This window comes from Canis lupus, chromosome 11 (assembly GCF_048164855.1).
Source record: "Canis lupus baileyi chromosome 11, mCanLup2.hap1, whole genome shotgun sequence".
NCBI lineage: Eukaryota > Metazoa > Chordata > Mammalia > Carnivora > Canidae > Canis > Canis lupus.
The window spans coordinates 4,546,195-4,573,337 of NC_132848.1; the positions used below are offsets into that span (position 1 = coordinate 4,546,195).

The 27,143-nt window shown below is 37.3% G+C and overlaps 1 long non-coding RNA gene across 3 annotated transcripts in view; it reads left to right on the plus strand.

Moving 5' to 3' along the window:
• Positions 1–5,743: 5,743 nt before the first annotated feature.
• Positions 5,744–27,143, plus strand: part of LOC140642123 (uncharacterized) — a 107,136-nt gene continuing 85,736 nt past the window's right edge. For 2 of the 3 annotated variants that reach the window (XR_012038674.1, XR_012038676.1), the window contains exons 1-2: positions 5,744–5,852; positions 7,935–8,029. This is a non-coding gene — a long non-coding RNA (uncharacterized lncRNA). Of the gene's footprint in view, positions 5,853–7,934; positions 8,030–10,168; positions 10,325–27,143 lie in introns of those variants that run through there. The other variant, XR_012038675.1, reaches the window with a different exon arrangement.

Sequence of the window (27,143 nt, forward strand, 5' to 3'; positions counted from 1 at the left end):
TAAAAAACCACATGTAACATTAGATTTACCCTCAACACATTTTTAAATGTACAGTACAATATTGTGAACTGTAAGCACAATGTTGTACATCAGATTTCTAGAACTTCTTCATCTTGCATGACTGAAATGCTGTCCTCGTTGAACAGCAACATCCCAGTCTCCCTCCTTCCAGCTTCTGGCAACTACCTTTTAAATTTCTTTTCTTTCTTTTCTTTCTTTCTTTCTTTCTTTCTTTCTTTGTTTCTTTCTTTCTTTCTTTGTTTCTTTGTTTCTTTCTTCTTTCTTTTCTTCTTTCTTCTTTCTTTCTTTTTCTTTCTTTCTTTTTCCTTCTTTCTCTTTCTTGGTTTTATTTATTTGACAGAGAGAGAAAGTACAAGTAGGCAGAGTGGCGAGCAGAGGGAGAAGGAGAAACAGGCTCCTCATTGAGCAGGGAGCTGGATATGGGACTCGATCCCAGGACCCTGGGATCATGACCTGAGCTGAAGGCAGATGCTTAACTAACTGAGGGACCCAGGTGCCCCACCTTTTCTACTTTCTGTTTCTAGGAGTTTGAATGCTTTAGATCCTATTAGTGGAGTTGTAAAGTAGCTATCTTTCTGTGACTAGCTTATTTTACTTCTCAAGTTCTCAAGTTTCATCTATGATGTAGCATAGGACAGGATTTCCTCTTTTTAAATAGATGAATAAAAAAAATAAATAGATGAATAAAAGTCCATTGTATGTATATACTACATTTTATTTATCCATTAATTCATCAATAGACATTTAGGTTTTTTCCATCTCTTGGCTATTGTGAATAATGATGCAATGAAAATGGAAGTGCAAATATCTCTTTAAGATCCAGATTTCAATTATTTTGGATATATGTCCATGAGTGGGATTGCCAGATCATACGTTAGTTCTACTTGTAATTTTTTTGAGGAACTGTTTTCCATAGTGACTATACCATTTTGCATTCCCACCAACAACGTATGAGGGTTCCAGTTTTCCCCCATTTTATCCAATCCTTATCTCTCTTTTTCTTAAAGTAAGCTCCATACCCAGTGTGGAACCCAACATAGATCTGAAACTCACGACCTTGAGGTCAAGACCTGAGATGAGATCAAAAGTTGGACACTGACCGAGCCACGCTTCTGGTCTTTTTTATAATAGCTGTCTTAACAGATGTGAGATGATATCTCATTGCTGGTTTTTTTAAAAGATTTTTTTTATTTGTTTGTTTGTTTGTTTATTTATTTATTTATTTATTTATTTATTTATTTGACAGAGAGAACGAGAGAGCACAAGCAGGGAGAGCAGCAAGCAGAGGGAGAGGGAGAAGCAGGCTCCCGCTGAGCAGGGAGCCTGATGTGGGACTCGATCCGAGGACCCTGAGATCATGACCTAAACCGAAGGCAGACACTTAGATGACTGAGCCACCCAGATGCCCCTCACTGTGGTTTTGATTTGCATTTCCCTAATGACTAGAGACGGTGAGCATTTTTTCATTAGCTACTTTCATGCCTTCTTTGAAGAAATGTATATTCAAGTTTTTTTGGCCTGTTTTTATATTGGATTGTTTCTTTTGCTACTGAGTTGTAGAAATTCCTTATATTTTGGATATTAGTCCCTTATCAGACGTATGGTTTGCAAATATCTTCTCCCATTCTGCAAGTTGCCTATCTTTGTTATTGTAAGCCCTGCAGTTTGTGGTAATCTGTTGTAGCAGCCTTAGGAAACAAATCAGTATAGAATATAATCCCAATTATGAAAAATGGCTCTGTAGAAAAAAATACATGAAGAAAACACATCAAATTATTAATAGGACTTATCCTTGGGTGTGGAAATAAAGGCAATATGTATTTTCTGCTTTGTAATCTTTTGTATCTTCCAAGTTATACCAAAAGAGAATTCATTACATTTTGGAGAAAATAATATCTGTTTTAAAATTAAAACCTCATAAAAATATTCAGAAGTATTTTATAGGGATCCCTGGGTGGCTCAGTGGTTTAGCGCCACCTTCAGCACAGGGCGTGATCCTGGAGACCCGGGATTGAGTCCCATGTTGGGCTCCCTGTATGGAGCCTGATTCTTCCTCTATCTGTGTCTCTGCCTCTCTCTCTCTCTCTCTCTCTCTCTCTCTCTCTCTTATGAATAAATAAATAAAATCTTTAAAAAAAAGTATTTTGTAAATCTTTTAGTGAATAATTATTAAGTATTTTTTATGTTCTTGGCATAGCTCTAAATGCTGGAGGTAAGACAGAGTTGCTATCCTCATCTTATTTGCATTCATGTATGAGGAAAGAGACAATACACAGGGAATAAATCAATAAAATAATTTCCTGGACACATAGGAAGTAGAAGATAAATGGGAGAATGTAACAGAGAGGGTTTAGGATGGTCAAAGAAGCCCTCTGTGAGTCAGTGGTGAAAGGGGGGGAGCAATGTGAAGTTCTGGAGAAGGGGTGTTTGAAACAGAAGGAACAGCAAGTGCAAAGGCCCTGAGACAGGCAGAATCTGGTATGTTTGAGGGACAGAAAGAGGCCTGTATGGCGGGAGTGGAGTGGTTAACAGGGAGTAGGGAAGGAGACAAGGAAGGGCAGGTGGTGTGGGGATGTAGGCTCTGCAGTCAAGGCCTGGGTGCACAGTCCTGGTGAGGAGTCGGGGCAGTAGCATCGCAGCAACGGGAAGGCTATTTGAGGGTTTTATCACGGGATTGTTTTGGATTGCTATTTACATGGAAATCTCACGCTAGCCATTGTGTGGAGGGTGCACTTTGTGTATGTCTTTTTGTGTAAGGGTTTCAAAAATGAAGGTTAGCCTAGACAGTTTAAACAGAAAAGGAATGTACTCAAGCCCAGGGAGCTCACGGATGCTCTGGGAAGGCCAGAGAATTAGAGAGGGAGGCTGCACAACCAGACCAGTCTGCAGTGACATCGCTGGCCGTCCCAGTAGGGACCCTCCTGGGCCTCAGGGGACTGCAGGTCCCACAGCCTGTACTTGGCTGCTGCCCCTGGGTCTTATGAAAACATATCTAGCTCTGTGCTTTTTTTTTTTTTTTTTAAGATTTATTTATTTATTTATTTATTTATTTATTTATTTATTTATTATAGACAGAGAGAGAGAGAGAGAGAGAGAGAGAGAGGCAGAGACACAGGAGGAGGGAGAAGCAGGCTCCACGCAGGGAGCCGGACGCGGGACTCAATCCCGGGATTCCAGGATCACGCCCTGGGCCAAAGGCAGGCGCTAAACCACTGAGCCACCCGGGGATCCCCCTAGCTCTGAGCTTTAAAATTAATAAAAATGTATATTCAGATCTGAGGCAAACCACTGGCACAGTTTGAGATTTCGTCTGCTAGCTCAGAAACCTAGAGGAGACTTACTGTTAGTTCTTCTTTGAAAAGATTGCTTCGGTTATTCTCTTACACCCTTGCAGATGTCCGCATTTCCCATCAACTTTATTTTTGAAATATGTTATTTTTCAGACTGCCCGCCTTTTACTTAAATGAGTGACATTTAGGGGTGGGGAAAGGGATATTTTTTTTCTTCTGCATTTATTCTCTTTAATAGAAACAGTCATACAAAACATAAACTTTGATTTTAAGAAACCTCTACAAGCAATCTGATATGATCTATTTACGGTAAGTTTGGCCAATCCAGAATCTCAAGGTGGATAAAGTGCTGGGTTTATAAAAGTGCTTAACTGAGGTACCAACTAATACAAATAACTGTACATGTGAAACAAAGGTAGGAAGGTATAGTGTTTGTATATCCTATATAGAAGTGTGCTGACCTTTTTTCTCTCTCTCACACACACACACACTCACGCACGCAAATACATATATGTCACTCATATATGTACGTACATATCACCTAGAATTTCTTGCTTGGTGCAGTGGAAAGACTGTGAATTTTGGAGCCTGGTTCCAATGCTTCCTCTGCCATCTACACCTCGCCTACCATGGCCTTGAACATACCCTTTCACTTCTTAAAACTTTGCTCAATTAACTGTTATTCTTAACCTCAAGAGATCGTCTAAAGGTGAATTGGATCATGAACTTAAAAGTACTTTTGAGTTGAAATTTCTTTCTCTAGCAAACTCTGAGTCCTTGGTAGTCCTATTCTTGGTTTCTACTGACAAGGACAAGAGTCATGCCAGAGCCAGTGTAGTGTTGCTGCCCTTCTGCATAAAATCACCTTTCCTGTGAGTCCTAGAACTTACTGTTGGAGATTTCTTAGTGTGCACTGAGCTTAACATCATTTCCAGGCTCCCTTGTGGCATTTTTCTGTGGGCTCTGTGTATCATGAAACTGGTTTTTGTCTGGGATTATGAAAGGTAACTGACTCTCCACTCCCTTTCCCCCCATTTTCCACACTGATAGACTGATAAGATATTACTCTTTTGCAAGGCTCAATTAGAAGCAATCTATCAGGCCAGGAAGAAGCCTTTACTTATGAATCACAAAAGAGAGAGAAGGGTGCTCAGGGACAAGTGTTGAGAACCTGGAAAGAACAAAGTTAGAGGCCACAGTTATTTTTTGCTATTCACTCTGAAGTTACCCAGATTAGCTGGGTAGGTGAATATTTAATGTCACCACATCATATATGTAATTTGTACTGTCTGCTTTTAATCTTTATACAGTTTTATAATCTTAATAACTTTTTAATTAAAAATAAATGAACTGAATACTCCAACAGAACATATTAAATGCAGACTATCAGGCTGGAAGCCCAAGCTCAGCTGGAGAGAAAAACAAAACTAAAATATTCTAAAAATACATGACTGAGGTATCTGTCCCCTCCTGCTCAGAGATCATAGCATTTCAGTGACTAAGACCTACAAATACTACTGGCAGGTTCCAACTCACAGACAGTATGACATCTCAGCCTTCCTCTGTAACTCAGGGAATGGGAGTGCCTTTAATGTATGGGCAAGGATGCTCCCACCTCTCTTTGACCATTACTCTCCCAGGACTTACTGGCTTGCAGCTCTACTCTGTCCTAACCAATCCTTTAAGGGAGCTGACTCAGATGCACACTTCCCCCCGATAACCAGGAGGTGCTCAAATCCCATGCCCTTTTTTGACCAAATTCATAGTATATAAATGAGTCCATATAAATGAGCAATGCCCTGTACCTCATAGTGAAGTTTACATTCTAAAAATGCTGTTAGTTTCAAATACATGCCTAAGGGAATTTTAAAATAGAATTAGAGAGCAAGTACACAATCAAAACAGTGTGGGTAGAGAGAGTTGGATTCATGACCCAAATGTTCTAGATTTTCTGGGGGCAGCTCTGGTTTCAAATACGTCATACTATTGTTCTTAGAATGTTTTAATAATTTTTAATTTGTTTGAAATACAGGAGCATTTAGCTGCAATACATATATGCTATAGTCTTTAAAGACTACATTTTAAAATTAAACTATTGTAAGTTTTAATTGTATGTAGTTTGGGACCACAGTTTTGGAGAAAACACATAATTTTGCCATCTCATTGACAATGGAGTTTGGATTTTTTTAACAGTCCGCCTTCCATTATATCTCTGGATTCGGATTCTACTAAAATTGTTTAGCACTGAGGAAAAAATGCCCAATAAATTAAGGTTTCAAACAAAGCTAAATTTCTTGCTTCCCTAGTAAGGAGTCTCTCTACTAGTCTGCTACAAGGTCAATGAGTGTCTCCAAGCAGAAATTAAAAGGACACAAAGGGAGGAATCACACCAAATACATCAGGCAAGATTCTGAGTTCCGAGTTCTGATTGCCTCCTGTGGCAGAGACAGCACTTCTTGGCAAGCGGTCACTTTCAGGTTTCACATGGCTGCTGGGAGATGAGATTTCCAACCAGCTGAGGACGAGTTGTGTAAGATTCCAGTGAGTCTAAGGTCACTTGCTTGATATGCTTGTGTGCTCATGTTTGAAGCTTAGCATAAGATTATGCCAAAATGGGGCACCGGGTGGCTCAGTTGGTTGAGCATCTGCCTTCAACTCAAGTCTTAATCCCAGGGTTCTGGGATCGAACCCCGCTTCTTGGGCTCCCCGCTCAGGGAACCTGCTTCTCCCTCTGCCCCTTCTCCTGTGCACTCACTCACTCACTCACTCACTCACTCACAAATAAATAAATAAATAAAGTCTTTAAAAAAAGATTATGCTGAAATAAGATGTCATTATGACAGACAACATTAGGAAAACCAGAGCTTTCAGACTTTGAATTAAACAGTACTAGAGTGATGTACTCATTTATTTAACTTATTCACTATTTTTATATAAGTATTTGTAGAGTCCCTACTATGTGCTTTTCAGTGCTTCTGCTAGGGATAATATATACACTCAATGAAATATAAGCTAAATATCACATGAGATCAAATTTCCCATTCTAAAACCTCTGAAAAATCTAGTGTTTTCTACAGAGTTGGCATTTGCTGGTATCTCAGAACTAACTGAAACTTGTAGCTTAATATCTATATCGATATGACCTTACTATTCAACTCTCTGCATTAACCTGACTTTATCTTTCAAGGAAATTCTCACCCAGTAGGATGTCTGTTTCATGAACTTTCCAAAACTATTTTATTTTATTTTAAAAAATATTTTATTTATTTGTTCATGAAAGAGAGAGGCAGAGACATAGGCAGAGGGAGAAGCAGGCTCCTCACAGGGAGCCCTATGTAGGACTTGATCCCAGGATCTCGGGATCACACCCTGAGCCAAAAGCAGATGCTCAACTGCTGAGCCACCTGGGCATCCCAACCCTTTTATTTTAATAGTAGACTATCAAAGTAGTTTTCATCGGGTACATAGCCTCCTTCTGTGAACAATAGATCATTTACCTGGGTTTATTAAAAGTTCACTCTTTATGGCTCCCTTTGAAACCCTCTCTTCATTGTGTCTGCCAATCCTAAAGTATTATAATCATTAACTCTATCCAGTTCTACTCTCACATTGAAGGACCCACCTTAAACCAGACCCTTATAAATATCTTCTCTTTGTACTCTCTCTTTCAAGACGCTGCTAATACTCTGTAAGGCAATGATCTCCTTTATTACAATGAGCAATAAATGTGGCTTTGCTTGATCCATAAATTTTTTGGTGATCTTTTCAGGAAGTCAGCAACCTACAGAGCTTGCATTCTCAAGGTCGCTGTGGCTTCAATTTCTTGGTCTCATTGAACTTGTATCATCATCTATTTTCTTTTCTTGTTTCTGCTTTTCACTGACCAAGACACAAAACTGAATGCTTTCCTTGTTTTCCAAAATCCCCAACCAACAACTACAACCCAAACAAAACCCATTCTTACAAAGTGTGAATGTGTTGACCACAACTTAAAAAGTTGGTGACGTAAAGGGAGAATATTAATTAGCAATAACAACATAAAACTGAATATTAGACATTCTTGTTCTTCAGTCTCCCACCCTCTAGACAATGCTACTCAAAGTGCGGTCTGTTATTAGTCCACTATGAGGTAAGTACAGAAATTGAGAGTAATCATTTACAAACAACTGATCAATGATGACTGAACATTATAACTCTCTTTTAAAAAAACAAGCAAATAATAAAAAGCTGCTCTTTCACCACAGATATGTTGAGGGCCATTTTCTAGACTCTCAGGTTTTCAGTTTAGTAGGAGTTCCCCCCACCTTTAAAGTCTCCACAAAAACCTAATTCTTCTCATTGCATTATGTTGAGTGACCTATTTTCCATTCCTCTGCTTGGAGTACACATTTGAATATGTGGAGATACACTTAGGGCATCCTACTAAATAGTGAGATGTGTACACTAGTTTCTACTGAGTAACAACACAAAAGCACTGGAAGAGGTCTTGCTATTTCAATCGTATCTTTTCTCCATCCTACAAAAATCAAAAGTCCTTTTTGTCCACTAGAACCATGTCACTTTTCTTAATGAGTAAAGGTTGGAGCTGTCAGCTTTCTCTTTAAATAATATCTTTTGTCTCAGTCCTTCATAATGTGTTTGACATTGTCCTGGACGATAAGGAACCCATCATTTTGTGAAGAAGTAGCCATGTAAAAGTATCACTGCAACACTGCAAGGTAAGTGCAGAGAGTGCCTGAGGGGTGCTAAGGGCGGAAGACTAAGTGTGCCTGGGGATTCAGGGGATCCACTGTTTGATATCACTGAATGAATGTTGAGTAAGTGAACTAGAGTTAATGAAAGTTATAGTGCAGATATGTCATGGATCTATGGTACGATTCATGCTATTTCCCTCTTTAGATAATCATAGTTTACCTTCCAATAGTGTCAGTATGCAATATACAGAGATTGTATTGAGAATGAAGTAATTGAGGAGGTCTGTGGTTATGGAACCTAAATAGCACTTAATTGAATCTCTAACAGATGGAGAATAATTAAATCATTTACTATCTTTTCACCTTGAGTTAACTCATAGGTAAACCTCAAGTGATCAAATGGTTTTATCCAGGCTCCTGGTAAAGATTTAATATTTTCATCTGCTTCAACTCTATTATTTCCTGGCTCAATTTAATGATTAACATGGCATAAAAGTAACAATTTCTTGATTATTAAAATCCTATTTGCTGCAGATTACAAATAGAATCTATTCCGAAGCCATTACTAAATAAATAGTCAGTAATAATAAAGTTACATTGAGCAATCGAAAACTGTAACAAGTTTATCAGAGAATTTTAATTCAAAACATAATAACAGAAATAAGCAAATGCAACCACTAATGTTTTTCTCATTAAAACAAATTTTGATGTTGAATAATACATCAAATAGCTCACTTTACCTGTAACAGTCTGTGGCATTTTTTTCTACATCCCATGAGCAAAGCAAGACACTTGTGAATAGAAGATCCAGGAGATCCGACCATGGTGGTCCTGAAATGGCTTAGTCAGCTCAGTTAAGACTATCAACATCTCCCCAGTGTCTAACTACAGGGCTGACCCTTACCTTGTGTTTCTGACCAGTAACAATGAGAGTTATGCACTTATGAGAGTAAGTGCAAAATATTTAACCATGAATCAGCATCTTCAAGCTATTCCCGTGGAACTGGCCCTTCCCATAGAAGAAACATATGGTGATGATGATATCCAGTGGAATCGTTATTCATTATCTCACATTAAAGTATATCTTTGTTTCTAAAATTATCCATTTTATTGTAGAAAGATTATGAATGCAAAGAGAAAGAAAAAAAGAGAAGGAAAGATGAAAGAAAGAAAAAAAGAAAGAAAGAGAAAGAAAGAAAAGAAAGAAAGAAAAGAAAAAAGAAAGAAAGAGAAAGAAAGGAAGGGAAAGAAGATAAGTAGGAAGGAAGGAAATGAATAAGATGGTCACAGTCAATGCTTTGGTGTTCATACTTTTTTTTTTTTTTAGAAGGATGTATGGTCAAAGCATGCAATAATCAACACTTTTAGGTCAAATAGCCTTACAGTTGTCTGGTAATTCCCAGAAATGAAATTCTTGACTCAAAAAGTATACACATTTTAAAAGCTCTTGGTATATATTGCCAAGTCCATCTCTAGAAAAGTGGTTTTAATTTGTATTCTTACCAGCAGAATTAGTGTTACTTTTCCCTGCACCTTCCTCAACATACTTTTCTATCACCATTTAAATTCCAGATTTGTTAGTTTTGAATGCTTAAGAAGTAAAATTATTATGTAGACAATTATGATATATAGCCTAATACATAGGCCACCAATATCGCCCACCCTCTTTAAAATGGCAAAGAAGTGTTTTGGGTTCGCTAAGAAATGCATTTCTCTACTTCCTTCTAGGACTTGTTTCATATATTTATGGGTCATTTTGTTTTTCTCCTTTGATAAATTTGTTCATATTTGCCCCCAATAAGTTGTTTGTATTTTTCCCACCAATTCATGATTTTTTTATGTGTTAAGTATACTAATTTTTTGTTAATTAAATGCAGGTAGATACTTCCTTCCAGTTTGTTGCTTATCTTTTCCTTTATGTCATCTTTAATGAAAAAGTTCTTGACTTTAATTAGTATATTTACAAACCTTTTCTTTTGTGTTTTATTTATTTCATTGCTGCATGGTTGATAACTGCTTTGAGAATTACACTGAAAATGCTCATATCCACAACAGTAAATCTACTCCTATGGGTATATTCTGGAGAAATTCTTGGATTTCTGTAGCTGTTGAACTAAATGTATATAAATGTTTATAAGTCAAATTTTTTTTTTTATCGGTAAGGAATGACCTGGGGCAATCCAAATGTTTATCAAGAAAGGAATGGATTTTCAAAAATTGTGAGGTTGTTCAGTGGAGTACCAGGCAGCCATGAAGAAAATGAATTGCAATTATTTTCTGGTTCTCTATGGTTGTACAATAAACCATCTCAAAATTTAATGGCTTAAAGCAAAAATGGCCTGTTATTTTTTATAATTCTTTGGGTTGGTCAGACTGTTCATCAGCTAATTTTGTCTGGGCTCACTCATAAGCTGGCAGGCCTCTGGAGACTGCATTCAGATGCCATAGCTGGGACAGATGGACCTTTCTTTCCACATACCTGAATTTCTTCCAGGACAGTGATCTCAAAGAAGTGTTAAGAGGGGGAGAGTAGGAGTGCCAGCTCTAAAAGTTGCATGGCATTAGTTCTGCCTTGTTCTATTGGCTAAAACAGTTACTAGACAATCCCAGATTTGAGGAATGAAGAAATGGGCTTCCTCTCTGGATGGGAGGCATAGCAAATAGAAATGAACAAAAAAGAGCATGATTCATTGGGCGGCCATTATTTTGTTTATAATAATCTTTGAGTATCTTATTATCATGCTGTTCTTATCCTTTCAACTCTGTCCAAATTTTCCATAAGCACTAGATATAGCTATCTCAAAATTCAAGAGATTGTTTATTTTTTTAATATGGATTCTCTGAGTTTTTGGAGGATAGCTCCCAATAATTTCCCAAGTGCTGGCACTCTGGTAAAATTATAACCTGCAATTCATATCTGCCTGGCTTATTTTCTAAGATCTCAATAATCCCTGTGATAGTTAATCTAATGTGTCAACTTGGTGAGGCTATGGGTATCCAGATAGTTTAAACACACCTGCGTAATGAGGTTTTTTTTGATGGTATTAATATTTAAATAAGTAGACTTGAGTAAAGCAGATTACGCTTAATAATGTGGTGGGCCTCATCCAATCACTTGAAGGATTTAAGAAAAAAAAATCTGACCTCCCTGGAAGAAGAGGGAACTCTGCTGGCTGATGGCCTCTAGACTCAACTAACACCTCAACTCTTTCCAGGGTTCTTATTGGTTCTATTTCTCTGGGGAACCTTAACTAACATACGTTCCTTAGAGAAATGGCATTCTTATTCTAGTTAATCTCCTTGTCTTTTTTTTTTTTATTCCTCCTCTGCTCCTGTTCTGACAGTATGAGTGATGCAGATTTTTCCAAAGTTCTAGCTCCCCTTTGTCTCCTTTAGAAATTTTGACTTCTAGAGAAACTTTTCAGACACATACCCATCTAATTTCCTTTTTGAACTTTGAGTCTGCAATAATTGTATGAGTTTCTTTCTTTACAACAACCTCAAAAGGGTGGCCTATTCTCTTTCTAAAGGGGATCTTATTCCATTTTGTTTGTATATTAATAAATTGACCATTTTTCTGTGGGAGAAGATATAATTTGTTTCTTGGATTCTAAATATAGCTAGAAAGAACTTTTCCTGAATTATCTGACAAAACTTCTTGAGAGGTCTGCCTGGAATGTAGGTACTATCATGGAGGTGAAGCAGTCATTATAGGATCAGAAATGGCAGGAAGATAGAATTAACCTGGATTCTTAGCAGCATTGTTGGACTTCGTATCGCCTACCCCATATTTTTTGTTATCTGGCAATAATAAGTGTTTTCCAGCTAAACCACTTTAGTTTGGCTTTTCTCTGGAAGGCAGTCTAATAAAATCCTAGCTAATATAAAAAGTATTTCAGAATGTAGTGAAACAAATAAATGAACAAAGCAAAAACATTTGTTAACCAAACATTTCTGTGGTCTTTTTAACTTTTATATTTTTGAAACCTTTTTAATTATTCACAGGATTTCATGTCTATTGTGTTTTTTGATCTTTATAACAGTCCTGGGAAGAAAAATAGTTTTTATTATTCTCAGTGTATGGATGGGGAGGAGTATAAGGCCCAGGAAAACCATAATTCATGATTTTTAAAAAATCTGGCATGTTATTATGCAGAGATCAGAATCCTGGCTTCTCAACAATTTATTTACTATAGCCTCTGGCACATGCTAGGTGCTCAATAAATAAATGAACTAATGGTGTGTATAAAACATTTAGTTCAGAACCTGGCATATACTATGTGTTGAATAAATGGAATTTAATAACAATAATAATAGCCACATGTTAGCTTCTTGCCTGGGGACTTATTGAAGCCTATGAATTAAATTGTTCTTCAGAACAGACCTAGAGCCAGCTTCTCATGCATAAGTAGCACCTAAAAAGGCATCCTTAATGCCAAGTAATAACAGAAATGAATTTATTCATGATTCCAAAGGGAGGCCTAAACAGCTGTATGAAGCTTAAATAAATTTCAAAGATAGGTCCCTTTGATTTCAGAATATTTATCAATGAAAACTGTTTAATTAATTAATTCCCCTTCCCCATAAATGTTTAAGAAATGATTGTCAGAATATAAAATGGAAGTGACTTTGGCTGGTTGGCCAGTTGATGGGATTTCTGTGCTAAAAGACAAAAACCATGGATCTGATTTCCTTATAGTAATGTCTGTTTTAAAAGAACTATCATTTATCATGTAAGCCACTCTGCACTCATACTACTTCTGCAAGGCAGCTGCTATGCTTTTTGATGGACAAGGTAACTTAGACCCCATGACTACGGTGAACAGTTCCTCCTCTGAACAAGTGACCACCAAGGTGATAAGAAAGAAGACATTGGCTCAGTGAAAAGTCCACCCTTGGTCCTGGAGAAGCAGTTCTTGACTCATGCTCCATTCTGCTTTTGACTCTGTCGAGGTATCTCAGTATAGGAAAGATGAGGCCTTTATGGTATTTGCTGGAGAAAGTGTTGGTCAGAGAGTAGACCAGGTGTAGGCTCCATACACCGAAAGCATTAAGCAGACATTACAACAATCAACTACAGAACGTGCAGCGTAGGTGTTTCAGGCAATTTTTTTTAATCAGTTTTCATTCAAAACTGACTCCTCCCTGACTTTGCCATCAACTTTGACTACCTTTCATTGATAAAGAAGTAGAAAATAATGCAATTACTTAGGAAAACCTAGCCAAGAAATAATCTAGGAAATTACAGCTGCATAGCCTGCCTTCCAGAGTTTTTCTTAATATCAACAACGTCTTACATTGGTAATGTGCTTTACAATAGACCTCTTTTTTGCAAGGAGATGGATATATAATGGGAAAAAAACATGAATGAAATATTGGCCATGATAAAGATCTACATTCAGTATAGCTCTCCCCTTGATTAGCTGAATTATGTCAAGTTAATCAGTTAAGTTCTAAATCCCCTGTATCTATACATTAATATTAATAAAAGTAATAAAACACCTTATTCAGCTGTTAGAATGTCAAAAACAGATGTCATGTGCGTAAGCCATTTGTAAGTTATAAAATATGGCAAATTGTTCATGTTTATCATCTCATTTTATCCTCACAGCACCTCTGTAAGGCAGTTAGGGTAGAAATCATATATAAGCTCACTGGCCCTCAGCCACACAGCTGTGAAAAACTCATTCACTTACCCAAGGAAACAAAGATGTGAAGAATGCCACAGAAATTTCCGTGATACAGAAACTCAGTCATTGTGGCACAGACTCAAACTCATAATCACAGTCCCATGACACGGCCAGTCAGATACAGTAACATGGCGAAGTTTTCTCAAAATTGACACTGTCCCCCTTCTCAATATCACAGACAATATACACATGCACACTTGTCTTGTAAGTGAGGGAATTGAGGTTAGATAATTTACATAATTCACCTAAGGCGATATTAAATGACAGACCTAAGATTTGAAATAAGGACATCTTCTCCAAAGACTTGAGCATTTGCTGCATCACCAGCCTAATATCAGAAAGGGAGTTCCATGTATCCCAATACCAAGCAGTGTTCTCATGTATTAGGAGTCATCATGTCCTTTGTTGACCAGAGTTTATAACGTAAGCTTCTTGCCACAGCTACTCCCAACTCTCTCTAAAATACTTTGGATAGTAAGGAGTCTGATGACAACAGAGTTTCAGAGCTTAAAGATGATCTTTATAACTCCCTCATATTAAAGAAGAATTTAGAGGACCAATGGACTTTCCCAGGTTGCTCAGCTGATCTATGACAGCACTAGACCAGATCTAGGTCTTGGACACACCACCCTGGACTCCTTTCACTCCCTCTCCTCGGCTGTGAACCATCCTTAGAGTCTTGGCTGTTGGGCACAGTGAGGTGGGCCATGTCCATGATGGGCATGACGGGGGAGTCTTCTACAGCACAGTATGCATGTTGAATGACAGGTGGAAACAAAGGGATATTATTTAGACCCTGAAGTCATGGCATAAGTGTCCATTGTGAAGTATTGGTTTGGCTTTTCTGTAATAAGAGAAGGAATAAAAAGAGCCAAGAGGAAAAACCATTTTGTGGCCAAGGTAATAATTCACATCATTCGACATTTAAATGATTAATGCAATATTTAAAAGAGAAATTGTCTTGCATGAGGTGATCTATTGGCTAAATAGGCTCTATGACATTTTGAAGAAACAAAAAGTAGTAATTATCACACAAGGGGTTTTCATGGGAGCCCAGAAGAAACCAGGCTGAGACAGGAAAGCAACATTAGCAACCTTAGAGCTTGTTACCACAGCAGGACAGACCAGGAGATTTTATTTTCTTCTGTGTCCTACGATCCAAACTCATTGGCCTGAGACTCACTGCAGATTTATGGGTGGCCCCCTGAAAGATGTTATGCAGGTCCAGCCCAGCTGAGCCCCTTTAGTACACTTACCTTTATGGGAAGAGTTGAATTTCTGGCTGGTCTCTTTGATTCCAAGTTGCATGCACTGGGCTGTTTTCCCCGGAAAAAGTGGAACTGGCCATTTTTTCTTTCATTACAGAGAAAAGAGAAAGGCCAGGATGTGGTCAAAGGGGGATAACAGCATTTATCCCTGGTTATGGGATTAGGGCTGAAAGGTGACGATGATCATCCTTAAGTCAGATGCTTCTTTGTGAGGAGCAGACAGGAGACCAGGGTGAGCTGAACTTCTGCCCTAGGCTGACTGTGGGTGCACCAAAGGCAATTAGGAAAAATGCAAGGTCATTTTTGTGGATAAAGTGCTATTTATAACATTTGAGAACATTAAACTGAAGTGGAGCACAAATCCTGCATTTCAGGAAATTAAGGCCCAGGGAAGAGAAATAACCCCCAGATTCTGGGTGGTTAGTAAGTAGCAGATTGTGGAGACCCAGGTGTCTCCCTCCCAGCCTAGGGCTTTTCTGTAATTTCACACAGAGATTTGAAGTTTCTTAAGGGAAGAAACCTCGTCTTTCCTTCCTTCTCTCCTCCCATCCCTTCCCCCTTTCCCCTTATCTTCTATTTATCTGATATTTATCCAGAATTTACTGTTCTTAGGCACTGTTTTAAGTCCTGAAGGCATTGGGCTTTATACAAAATTTCTTTCTTTCTCTTTCTTTCTTTTCTTTCTTTCTTTTCTTTCTTTCTTTCTTTCTTTCTTTCTTTCTTTCTTTCTTTCTTTCTTTTTCTTTCTTCTTTCTTTCTTTTTCCTTCTTTTTTATCCTTTCATTTTCATAGCCCTAGTGCCCAGTATGTGGTAACTACCCATAAGTGTTGACTGAAAAAATAAGGTTTATATATAAGAAGAAAAAAGTAAATTATTTCTTTTGAATGAAGCAATGAATTTTTTGGTCCAGCCAAATTAAATTCTATTGGACAATAAACTGAATTAAATTAAATCACTATAGGTAATCTGCATTTAGAATAATAGAGAAAAACTGAATTTATCATTTTGAAAGAATTTGTTCATTGATATTTAGAGGAAATAATTACTTTTCAAAAAGGTTTTGAAGATGTAGTGTCACATCTTTATAAAGTATCAGTGTTTCTAATAGGGCTTCAAGGGGGCATTAGCTTGTTGGACACATTTTAACTAAACTAGTGTTGCAACAAGAAAGGCAGCTGGTGAAAAATTTAGAAATAATTTTTAATCTATAATTACAGTTGATGCTTCCTGAATTTATCATGTAATTCCACAGTATGGAGGAGTTTAAAAGAGAAAGGTTCAGCGTCTGCTTAAAATTTCAGGACAAATGATGCAGGGAGATTAATTCATAATTTGGATTAGGGTGATATTATTTTTGCCAGAATTTGCAGCCAATGTGGATGACTTTGGTGTGGAGCTGTCTCACTTGAAGATGTGAAGTAAACCCAAAGTATTACTGCCAGTACTATTTTCATATTTCAGATTAATGTGATCTTGGCAGTTTCCAAATAATAATGATACTTGTTTCTTTGACTTAACTAATCCCTTGCATTCTCTCTACGTCTTCCCAATGCCATCACACTCGGCTCTTTCATTTTCTGTCTTGAGTTTGCGGAAAGTATTTTCCCTTTTCATCAGAGGCACATTTCTCAGTAGTAATTTTAACTTTGATGAAAAACCATGTGATGGAATGAATAACCAAATAGCCTCCTCACTGAACCAGGCTCAGTTTAAATAATTTAGTTAAAGCAATTTAATTTTGGGGAAAATGATCCAGAAGTAATTGATAAAAAGAATAGGTCAAAGAATAAATAATTGAAGTTGTAAATTGATTTTCTCCCTACCTATTGACAACATTGATTTATTACGGTTGAGGTTTTGTGAACATCGTGTCTTCAAGTGCAATAGTTTGTGCTTTTTACAGTAATTTTGTACATTTTTAGATTTTTAAATTTTTACCTATTTTGTTGCTAATCCATTTCCCAGTGATTATTCCTATTTCTCATTATTTTCTAACAGGTAGAGATGACCTAAATTCACAATAGGAAATTGGTTAAATAAAACTACGTCTAAAGGCATGTCTATATGATGCAATACTATGTGGCCATTAAAAAGAATACTTCAGAAATATGTATCGTGACATTTCATGATCTGTTGCTAGGCCTAAAAATCAGTTTATAAGGTTTTTTACAGTATGATTCTATTGAGAATAGCATATGAATAATATGCTATAACAAATATAATATATACGACACATAACATATAATTTAGCAAAGAATCTATAATAGACTTACCATGATGTTAATAAAATAGCCATTTCTGAGAGTGAAATTATGGACGTAAATGCTTTTCTGCTTGTCTATATTTCTAACTTTTCTATGGTGAACAATGTATTATGATAACCAAATAAACAAATATTTAAAATCTTAAAAGGAATGTAAATTTTTTTCAGTTTGATTTTTGTTCTTTAAAATCTGTATTTTTCTATTATTTATATTCCCCACATGGGGCGGGGGGTGGGGTGGGAGTGATTGGGTGACGGGCACTGGGGGTTATTCTGTATGTTGGTAAATTGAACACCAATAAAAAAAATGAAAAAAATCTGTATTTTTCAAACTATTTTACCGATTTTGATTAATTACGAGTGTTTATAAAAATGTGAAAATTGGTTGAAAACTGTTTTTTCCTCTCATTGGTTTAAATTCTATAATTTCTTTGCTCTGAGAAAATGGCATTAATTGGGGCACGGTACATTGAGTCTGCTTCCAACATTTTTTGTTGTTGTTACAAAGGGTTCAGAAGAGACACAAAAAAGTAAGAATTTTTTAAAAGAAAAAAAGTAAGGGAAACTGGGAAATTGCTTAAGTAACACATAAAAATTTGCCAGAACTTCCCCCACAGTGTACCAGAAGTACCAGAAAAACAGTGACTCAGAAGACTCATTTTTTAACCAAATAGTTGCTTTGGCTAATTTGTCTTTGACTATTCTGGTTTTGTACCCTTCCATCTGAGCATTCAAATTGTCCATTTAGTTTGTTTTCTACTAATAGAATCTTCTAGCAGTTGAGGGGCATCTCATCTACTCATTGCATCACTTATTCCTATGAGAACCAGCTACTTGGAATACTGTAGCAACTTGTTAGTTCTTAGGTCTCCTTTAAACCCAAACACCAATAGAAACACTGATGATATTCATGACTGACACGAATATTTAGAGGTATGTTGGAAAAGTCTGAAACATAGTGCTTGACATATGTCTTAGTTTTATCTAAGAGAGAGATATCTACACATGCTTAGCCATAGAACTATAGTTGTGTAATAGACTTTACACTTACTTGCTTTAGACATGTGATTCAATCTTTCTTATCAGCAACATAATGATAATAACGATAATAAATACAATCATATCATAGGACTGTTATAAGGATTAAGTGAGATAGAATAAGTGTGATGGGTAGAATAATGGCCCCATGAAGATATCTACATCCTAATTGCTGAAACCTGTGAACATGTATAGAGGAATTAACATTGCAGATAGAATTAATCTTGTAAATGAGATAACCGTGAGATAAAGAGATTATCCTGGATTATCTGGATGCACTCACTGTAGTCTTAAAGAACCTTAAACAGGGAAGAGGAGATTAGAAAAGTCACAGTCCAAGTGTTACAATATGAGAAAGACAAAATTGGACACTGCTAGTTTTGACGGTGAAAGAGGGCCATGAACCAAGGGATACAGACAACCTCTAGAAGCTGGAAAAGTCAAGAACATGGATTTTCCCCTAGAACCTCTAGAAAAGAGCATGACTTTGATGACACCTTGATTTTAGTGCAGTGAGACCCATTTCAGGCTTCTTCCTTTACAACAATAGGATAATAAATTTATGTTGTTTTAAGCTACTTTGTGTTAATTTGGTAAAACAACCATTGGAAACCAATATAGACGTTGGTATCTGAAAGTGTGATGCTACTGAAATAAATTACCAAAAATATGGATATGGCTTGGGAATCAAGCAATGGGCAACAACTGTAAGAAGTTTGATAAAAACAGCATGATAAGAAGAGTCTAGATTGCCTTGGATGGACTGAGTAGAAATATGGATGTCAATGACTCTGCTAGTGAAAGGAACCAGGGCCTGATGATTTTGGAAGTTCTCAGCCTATCCTTATTGCAAATGATGCTAAATTAGGGATTTCAATGTCAGAAAAGCAGGCTTTGAAAAGAAGGCCAAGGGTATGGCTGGACAGACAACCTTTTGCTAATGCCGCAGGAGGATCAGAAAGTCAGAATTTCAGTCACACAGAAGGCTCTTTGAAGAAATTAGGTATGTGACTCATGTATTCCTCAGCCACTCAGCAGAAGCCAGAAATAGAGATGGCATTATCCAGGAAAGATCTTTGGAGCAGCCTGTAGTCTAATGGAGTGAATACTCCTGGGGGAGACTCACAGGGTTCTTAAGAAATTTTTCTCTTCTAGCCTTCAGTGAAAAGAAAAGGAAGTATGAAATAAAGGAAGGCTCTTGGACTTCCAACATTCTACAAGCAAGAAATAGGCTGATAAAACTACTCAGCTGAATTAAATCCAACAATAAGAATTATTCACCATGATCAGGTGGGATTTATCACAGATATGAAAGTTTGGTTCAACGTGTGAAGATCAATTACTATAATCCATCACATAGAGAGGCTAAAACAGAAAAATCACATGATTATATCAATGATGCAGAAAAAACTTTGACAAAAGTCATACCCATTTTTTATAAAAACTCTCAGGAAGCTACAAATATGGGAGAATTTCCTCAACTTGTTAAAGGATATCTATTAGCGCCCCCTTCACCAAAACCCAACAGCTACCATCATACTTAGTGGCAAGAAACTTAAAAGTTTTCCCACTAAGATCAGGTATAAGGCAAAGATGTCCCTTCTTTCCACTCCTTTTCAACATCATACTAGAAGTTCTAGCTAATACAATAAGACCAAAAAATTAAATAAGTAAAAGATATACAGATTGGGAAGTAAGAAACAGAACTGTCTTTGTTTGCAGATGACAGGATTGTCTACATATACAATCCAAAAGAATTGATGAAAACAACTCCTGGAACTAATAAGTGATTATAGCAAGGTTGCAGGATACAAGGTTAATATACAAAAGTCATTTGCTTTGCTGTATACCAGCAATGAAAATAAATTTAATTTGAAATTAAAAGCATGATATAATTTGCTTTAGCACCTTCAAAATGCAATATTTAGGTATAAATCTAACAAAATATGTAGGAGATCTACATGAGGAAAACTACAAAATTCTGATGAGTGAAATCAAGGAAGAACTAAATAAATAGAGATAAATTGCATGTGCATGAATAGAAGGTCTCAATATTGTCAAGATGTCAGTTCTTTCCTATCTGATCTATAGATTACTGCAATCCCAATCCAAATTGCAGCAAGTTATTTTGTAGATATCAACAAATTGATCATAAAATTAATACAGAAAGGCAAAAGACTCAGAAGAACCAACTCAATATTAAAGAACAAAGTTGGCCTGACACTACTTGGCTTTAAGACTTAATTAAAAAGCTACAATAATCAGGGTAGTGTGGCACTGGAGAAAGAATAGACAAATAGATCAATGGAACAGAACAGAGAGCCCAGATATAGATCCACATAAATATGATCAACTAATCTTTGACAAAGAAGCAGAGACAATACAATGGAGCAAAAATGGTCTTTTCAACAAGTACTTCTGGAAAACTGGACATTCACACAGATCTTACACACTTCACAAAAATTAACTCAAAATGGATCATAGACCTGAATATAAAATGCAATACTGTAAAACTCCTACAGGATTACAGGAGAAAACCTAGAAAACCCTGGGTATGGCAATGACTTTTTAGAGACAATACCAAATGTACAATCAGTGAAGGAAATACTTGATAAGCTAGACTTCATCAAAATTTAAAAACTTCTCTGGGAAAGACAATGTCAAGAGAATGAGAAGACAAGCCACAGACTGGGAGAAAATATTAGGGGAAGATACACTTAATAAAGGACTATTATTCAGAATATACAAAGAACTCTTAAAATTCAACAATAAGAAAATAAATAAGTCAATTAAAAATGAGCCAAAGACACCTTAACAGATACCTTAATAGACACCTTAACAAAAAAGATAAACAGATGGCAAATAAACATATGAAAAGATGCTCCACATCATATGTTATCAAGGAAGAGCAAATTAAAACAACGAGATGTCACTATATACCTATTAGAATGGGCAAAATCCAGAAAACTGACCACACCTAATAATGGTGAGGATGTGGGTCAACAGGAACCCTCATTCATTGCTAGTAAAAATGCAAAGTGGTACAGCCACTTTGAAAGACCATTCGACGGATTCTTACAAAACTAAGCATATTCTTACCATATGATCAAAATTGTGTTTCTTGTATTTACCCAGAGGAATTGAGAATTTGTGTCCACACATAAATCTGCATATTTTAGATGCTTGTAGCAGCTTATTTATATTTGCCAAAACTTGGAAGCAACCAAGATGTGCTTCAGTAGGTGAATGGATAAATAAACTGTGGTACATCCAGACAATGGGATATTTTCCAGCAGTAAAAAGAAACAATCCGTCAAGCCATGAAACAACATGGAGCAGCCTTAACTGAATACTATTAAGTGCAATAAGCCAATCTTAAAAGGCTCCGTACTCTAGGATTCCAAATGTGTGACAGTTTGAAAAGGCAAAACTTGGAGACAGGAAAAGGTTCAGTAGTTGTCAGGAGCTGGAGGGAGCAGAGAGATGAATAGGCTGAGCACAAAGGATTTTTAGGGCAATGAAAATACTCTATGATATCATGATGATAGACACATGTCATTCTACATTTGTCCAAACCCATAGTATTATGACATCAAGAATGAACTGTAATGTGAAATTACAGACTTTGGGTGAATATAATGTGTTAATATAGGTTCACTAATTGTAACAGATTTCCTGCTCTGGTGGGGGATGTTGATAGCGGGTAGGGGTGGGGAGCATGCATGTTTGGGGGCAGAGAGTATGTGGGAAATCTATGTACCTTCCTGTTGATCTTGCTATGAACTTGAAACTGCTTTAAAAAAAGTCTTAAAAAGAAAAATCTGATTAACTGCCTACATATGCTACCTTTCATGAAAAAAGAAAGATGGCTCCTATGGTTCAGCCTTAATCTTAGGAGGTGGAGTCTCCAGCCACAGAGGATTAGTCCCAGGCCTTGAAACCAAATGGAGTTTGCGTGGATGGCTTTTGGAAGTTCTTGGGACTGGTGACTTCTAAAACCTTCTATTTTCTCTGTACTTTGGGCAAGCAGAGTGATAAACATCCTAATTCCCTTATCATTGAGTTTCATAGTTACCAAAATATAGCTAAAGATCCAGAGTAATACTGACACAGAGTTGAGTGGCTAGAGAATTCCAGAAGATAATTCATATCTATGGTAAAAGAAGCCTGGGCAGCTGGACCAGCCTCCATACCTGTGCAAGACTATGGACTTCTGGGTAGAAATGGATCACCCTGACGCAACAGGAGCAAATGGCCATCTCTTAGGGCAAGCAAAGTCAGCAGATAGGGAAATCAAACTTCTGTCTTTGATGGTAGCAGTGGTGGCAAGTTTTGGAGCACGTAAGATTTGGGTGAATAGCTGTAAATTTTCTGATCTCAAGAAACTGCATCTGGATCAGGCCTTACTGGCAATGCAGAAGTTGCAAAAATGGAGTTTTTGCACACAAGGCAGTACTTCTGATATTGTTGGCTATTGCAGGTGATAGAGATGCCTAGAGAAAGCTGGAGGCCTCCCCGCCACTCTGGATAGAGACCTACTCTGGGTTTGTTATTGTGGAGTGACATTGTTTTTTCTCCAAATGAGTTTGGTTGAACATGACAGCTCCCACATTATCACCTCATCCTTTAATTTTCAACATCATTGTCTTGTGAAAAGAGCAAATTTGCATTATTTTACTGAGACGTTGTTGAGTTGTTGACATTTTAAAGATTTTAAACAGTGAAGACAACAATGTAATATCTTATTAAAATAAGTTGGTCTTTTATTTATATTGCTTCATTAAGTTTCCACGTAATATTTCATATCCCATTTTTAAAGCTATTTCTCTATGGCTTTCCAGAAGGATTGAGGACTCTATTAGAGATCACAGCTTCAGGTCACAGTCACTTCCCCCCTCACGTGATATTGTTGAGAAGCTGTTTTCTGTTTTACACTGAATGACAGAAGGCAATCTATAGCACTAGAGGCTTCTGCAGCTACTTGGTTTTCAATATTACATTCCTTTCTTTTGCATCACAATCATTTATTTCTGGCTGTAATCCAGATTTGTCCAATGACCAAATAATATGCTTTTCTATCTATGTCCTTTTTTCCCAAAGTTTTGTGCCTATTTCTTTTATTGCATTATGATCCTGGGTTAGGACTAATTCCGACTTTATTTCTCAGGCATCTGTGGTGTGTGTTGGTGACTGTATTTGCATAAAGTGCCACAGGAAGAGGCTTTTGTGGGAGATTTTGTGAGCTTTCTATCAGTTCTCCTTTTCTCATCACTGTGCTGTGAAATAGGGTGATAGTGTATTATAGACAATTGCAGAGGGCACCTTGGAGAAATGGGGGAATAAACCCAAGCCACCAGACAGCCAGTAAATATATACCTTGCTTCAGGCAAGAGTTTGTGATAAGAGCTGAGATATTATGACAATAATAATAGTATGATAAAACACCTACCCTAGCATTTATTGAGTGACTTTTTAAAATATTATTTATTTATTTATTTATTTATTTATTTAATTGAGTGACTTCTAAAAACTTTACATGTATTATCTCATTTAATCCTCCGATTAACCTTGTAAATATTATTAGTATAAATCCCTTTTTGAAAATGATGAGACCAAAGTCCAAGGAAGTTATGGGATCTGCCCCAGGTCACTCAGTGAGTAATATTGTAGGCAAGATTCAAATCTAGCCAGGATGATTCACATATGACCTCGTCCTGCTACTAATGATAACTCCTTCTATTCATGAGGCAGCTGCAAGAGTAGAGTCAGTTGGGGCTAAAACAGATAGCTGCCTTTTATCCTCGTAAATTCCAGAGTCTGTAGGCACAAACCAGAATGGAGGTCTTAAGGTCTGCATGGGCACAAGGAAATGGGGACATCATTCTGCAGTAAGCAACCTGAGCCAGACGTGAGGTAGGCTTACCAAGAGTGCTGACAAGTGAATTATTTCTAACACTTGGGGAGAGAGAAGAAACCCTGGGTTTTTCTACTGACTGCTCATGTCTCCTTTATGGGGAGAATGACAAGCAACTTCCAGGATTAAAACAGTGGCTACTTATATTCTGGTGGAAGTAAGAGGATCATAATGAGTGGAAGGTCCCAAACCCTTCAACAATCTGATGAGATTTATGAGACCTTCCTCAGTAACATGGATGCATATGGTCATACCAATTTCACCCCTAAATTTAAGCTATAGAGATTAAAATATAAAAATATGAGTTTGGAGTTGAGCTCATATTAAGTAAAAATAATCTATCTGGGTCTTTGAATCTTCAGTGTTGGGTGGCAATGTGTCTTAAGGAAGAAAGGAAGCATCATTCTTGACATTGGATAGGTAGCACCATGCCATCTGTGGTAGGAAGAATCTGATGGCCTACAAAGATTCTTGGTACCCGATATGCATACATTTTCTTGAAATTATTCAGTCAAATGGTAATCTAGGGACTCCTGTGAAGGGATTTTTGCAAATGTAATTAAGGTCACAAAACAGTTGATTTTAAGGTAGGGAGATTATCTGGGTGGGTCTTACTTAATCACATGAATCCTTTAAAAGAAAGTCTTCAGCTGGTCAGAGAAGAGGAAGTCAGATTCTCAAAGTGTGAGAAGGATTTGAGGTACCGCCTCTGCTTTGACAATGGAGGAGGCCACAGGGCGGCGGGGAATCTGGGTGGTCTCCAGGGGCTGAAAGTAGCCTCTGGGCAATGGTCAGCAAGGAAACAGGGATCTCAGTCCTATAGCTGCAAGGAGATGAGTTCTACCAACAACAATTATCTGGGAAGCAGATTTTTTTGGAGCTTCCATGTTAAGAACTCAGCTCAGCCAACACCGGGTGACACCATCAGCAGAGATCTCATGCTGTGCAACACTTCTGATCTACAGAATTGTGAGCTAATAAATGGATATTGTTTTAAGCTGCTAAACTTGTGGTAATTTGTTACACAAAATAGAAAACTAATATACCATCTCCCCAAGATTTCACGGGAGATCCAGAAAGGACAAAGTTTTCTCACTGCAACAAATGCACAAAGAGAGAAAACTAATATTTTCTTTGCTTTGTGTACATGCATGCTAGATAGGACCTTTGGAATTTTTTTCTTCCCTATGCTGGAAGAACTAGGTTTAAAATAGCTGGCATGAATTCTTAAGATAAGCCTATGGTACTCACAGAATAAACTTTAGCATTGTTAACCAAGTGTAGAGATTTTATAGCCACATCCACAGGCTTGGATGTGAATCGCAGCAAATAGATTATAGTTGTCTCCCTGTTTCGATTTACCATGGCTAAGCCATTGAACTCTCTTGGCTCTATGTACTCATACGGCAAGTGAGGGGTTTGGTTTAATGATTCCATCCCTGGTACTTCATCTAGAGTTAATGTCCTCACATTACAGATTTCCAGAATAAACAGACCTATAGTTTTATTTCTTTTTAAAGATTTATTTATTTATTTAAGGGGTGGGGAGAGGCAGAGGGAGAGAGAGTAGTATCTTAAGCGGACTCTGTTGAGCGTGGAGCCCAAGGCAGGATTCGATCTTATGACCCTGAGATCATGACCAGAGTGGAAACTGAAACCAAGAGTTGGATTCCTAACTGACAGAGCCACCCAGTTGCCCCATGGACCCACAATTTTTAAATAGCCCGTGATGTTCAATGAAAATTTAACTTGTGATTTCTAAGGAGTTAATGGCCATCCTAAACTATGTCACGCCCTTGTAACTTGTGCTTTCATTCTCACTGGCATTTGGGAATGCATCTCTCCCCTCCCCCACTTTCCGTAGGCTCTCCATCAAAGGAAGCAGTAAACTTCCTTCCACCCTAGTAACATTTCACAGACTGTGTCATGGAGACCAATAGCTGGCATGACTACAGCCCGCAAATCCATCTAGAGTGTGTGTGGTACTTTTTATAATAGGTGGAAAAGCTGTTCTCTCCCGAACAAGAGAAGAATTTTATGAGAGACCCTACACTCCATCCCAACCCCTTTCCTTATCAAATTTAATAAAAAATTAGAATCAATACATAAATTAATTAAAGCAAAAAACTTATCAGGTTATCTTGGGATGGTAACACCTTTATTCCTGCAAGGAGCCCGACATGCAAGCAGGTATATTGCACAGAAATGCTAAGCCCTTAATCAATACAACAAAGTATTTCCAGACTCCCCAGACTGATAAAATCGAGCAATCAATTATCCTGTAATATAGGTCTGGTGTAAGCAGGATTAAAAATATTATTGAAAGCAGTCCTACCTCTTGATTAACGGTTGCTGGAAGTTCTCAGATTTAATTCTTCACACTTTACTTTCACTCAAAGTTGGAAACCAAATACCCCAAACTGTTGAATCTACTGATCACATTTCACAAAGGCAAGAGAGTTCCCAAGTATAAAAAGGCAAATGATCCGCCACCTGTAATGAAAAAACAATAAAGCCGCCTTTCTCACTAATTCTATTCCTAACAGTCCAAGCTGCTCAAGTAGAGAATCATGTTGTTCTTGAAGCAATAATGAATTTGAAAACATCTCATGCTCCAGAAATCTGTTTCCAGAATTATTATAAACTTTTGCATTCTCCAAACAAAGCCTCATTAGTTCCTCTATTGGCTTGCTTCTGGTCACACTTTTCTGGAGCTATTTAAAGTGCACAGTGAAGCATTTAAATATTTTATATAAATAAAAGAAGAACGAGTTGTGTCAAAGAGCTTTACTCCTTGGCAGTGCTAAATGCCTACGACAGCTTGGTTAGCCACTGAAAAATCACTCTAATGATATACTCACTAGAAATGTTCCCAGTAGCCTCAGAAAAAAACATCCAGCTGGAAAAAACTCTATGTCCAGCCCCATTACAAAAGCAGGGAGAATTTGCAGCCAAAAGATGCTT